The sequence below is a fragment of the Arachis duranensis genome, chromosome 4, assembly GCF_000817695.3.
Source record: "Arachis duranensis cultivar V14167 chromosome 4, aradu.V14167.gnm2.J7QH, whole genome shotgun sequence".
Classification (NCBI taxonomy): domain Eukaryota; kingdom Viridiplantae; phylum Streptophyta; class Magnoliopsida; order Fabales; family Fabaceae; genus Arachis; species Arachis duranensis.
In genome coordinates this window covers 35,795,974-35,798,592 of record NC_029775.3, presented here as the reverse complement: position 1 = coordinate 35,798,592, position 2,619 = coordinate 35,795,974, and positions in this window count along the sequence as shown.

The following is a 2,619-nucleotide window of genomic DNA, read 5'->3' as shown; positions in this document are numbered from 1 at the left end:
AACCGCGTGAACCGTTTGAGGTATATTGTGATGCTTCTTTGAAGGGTTTGGGTTGCGTGTTGATGCAACACCGGAATGTGGTGGCTTACGCATCGCGTCAGCTGAGACCGCATGAGGTGAATTACCCCACTCATGACTTGGAATTAGCGGCGATTGTGTTTGCATTGAAGATTTGGAGACACCACTTATACGGAGTAAGGTTTAGCGTCTTTTCTGATCATAAGAGTCTCAAGTACATCTTTGATCAGAAAGAGCTAAATATGCGCCAGAGAGGGTGGATGGAGTTGCTTAAAGATTATGATTTCGAGTTGAGTTATCACCCTGGAAAGGCGAACGTGGTAGCAGACGCTTTGAGTCGGAAATCTTTAACAATTGCTTGGATGAGAATCAAAGAAGAAGAACTAGTGGATAAGCTCGTAGATCTTAAGCTGGATATTAGTGAAGTTGCTGGAAGAGCTTGTTTAAATCAGTTACAGATTTCAAGCACGTTTAAATCAGAAATACAAAGGGCTCAGCAAGATGAGCAGAAGTTTCAGCAATTGTTTCAACCAGTTGGTGATAAGAGACGCGAAGAATTCACTAAGGATGATGAAGGGTTATGGAGATATAAGGGAAGAATTTGCATACCAGATGTTGGGAGTTTGAGGCAAGACTTGCTGTTGGAGGCTCACAACAGTGGATTTTCTATTCATCCCGGGAGCACGAAGATGTTTTATGACTTGAAGAAGATGTTCTCGTGGCCGGGGATGAAGAGTGATATAGCTACAGTGGTATCCAAATGTTTGACCTGCCAAAAAGTGAAGATAGAGCATCAAAAACTGTCAGGAATGCTACAACCACTTGAGATTCCTCAGTGGAAGTGGGAAGGAATTGCAATGGATTTTGTTATCGGTTTACCGAGGACTAGGTCGGGGTTTGATGCGATTTGGGTGATCGTAGATCGCTTAACCAAATCCGCTCATTTTCTGCCTATCCGACTAAACTGTTGTATGGAGGAGTTGGCAAGATTATACATCAAGGAGATAGTGAGGTTGCATGGTGTGCCGTCAAGCATAGTATCGGACCGTGATCCCCGATTCACATCAAGGTTTTGGGGAGCTTTCCAAAGAGCTTTCGGTACAAAGCTATGTCTTAGTACGGCGTATCATCCACAAACAGATGGACAATCGGAAAGGACTATTCAAACGTTGGAAGATATGCTGAGAGCATGTGTGTTGGATCAACCCGGGAGTTGGGATCGTTACATGCCATTGGTGTAGTTCGCATATAACAACAGCTTTCATGCAAGCATTGGGATGGCTTCGTATGAGGCTTTGTATGAACGAAAATTGGGATGGCTCCGTATGAGGCTTTGTATGGACGAAAGTGTCAGTCTCCACTTTGTTGGTATGAATTTGGAGAAGTAAGTGTTTTGGGTCCAGATTTGATAGCAGAGACTACTGAGAACATTAAGAAGATTCGTGCAAGGATTTTAACTGCCCAAAGTCGACAGAAGAGTTATGCGGATCAGAGAAGGAAACCCTTAGAGTTTGAAGTGGGAGAACATGTATTCCTTAGGGTTACACCGACAACTGGGATTGGAAGAGCAATCAAGACCAAGAAGTTGAACCCAAGATATATAGGACCGTTTGAGGTTTTGAAGAGATTCGGGCCGGTGGCGTATCAAGTAGCTTTTCCACCTCATCTGTCTAACTTGCATGACGTATTCCACGTGTCACAACTCCGTAAATACACGTCGGATGCGGCTCATGTGTTGGAGCCTGAATCGATCAAGTTGAAAGAGAACTTGACTCTCCAAGTGATACCAGTGAGGATCGATGACACTAGTGTGAAGAAGCTGCGAGGAAAGAATGTCCCATTGGTTAAAGTTGCTTGGGAGCGAGCAGGAGTAGAAGAGCACACTTGGGAATTGGAGTCTGAGATGCGAAAGGATTATCCCGAGCTTTTCTCAGGTGATTCAAATTTTGAGGGCAAAATTTCTTATTTGGTGGGGAGAATGTAAGAACCGCAACGAATCAACCGGTTAATTAAGTGAATTAATTGCCCAAATTAGATTCCGAAAGGTTAGAGAGAGAATTTGAGGATTTAAAGGTGATTTTTGGACTCAGTGGGTCTTTCTGAGTCAAAAAATGTGCTTTCTACGAAAAACCGTGAAAAATTACGAACCAGCAATTGAACCGGTTGAACCGGTTCAAGTCTGCTTGGTACCGCACGAGAAAAGTGAAAACCATCAAAAACCTTAGAAAAACATTAGAAATGGAAAACCGGGCTTTAATTTTAAAGATTTGGCCCGAAGTTAGGCCAAACGGGCTAAAAGCGCTAACGGGTTGGACCGGGCCCAAGTTGGGCCCAAGCCCAACATATAAATACACTTAAATGAACCCATTTCAGCCACTTTCACCCTCATAACCTAAACACAACAGCAGCTGAAGTGAAGAGAGAGGTGAGAGCTTTCCACCATTGTTACTATTCACTTCAAACTTCCCAAGCTCATATCTTGAGCTACGGAGCTCCGATCGCCGCACCGTTTGCGGCTACGCGTTCCTTGTGAAGAGCTCTACAAAACCCACCTAAGAAACCCTCAAGGTAATCACGAAATCCTTCCAGTTCTGCTCTTCA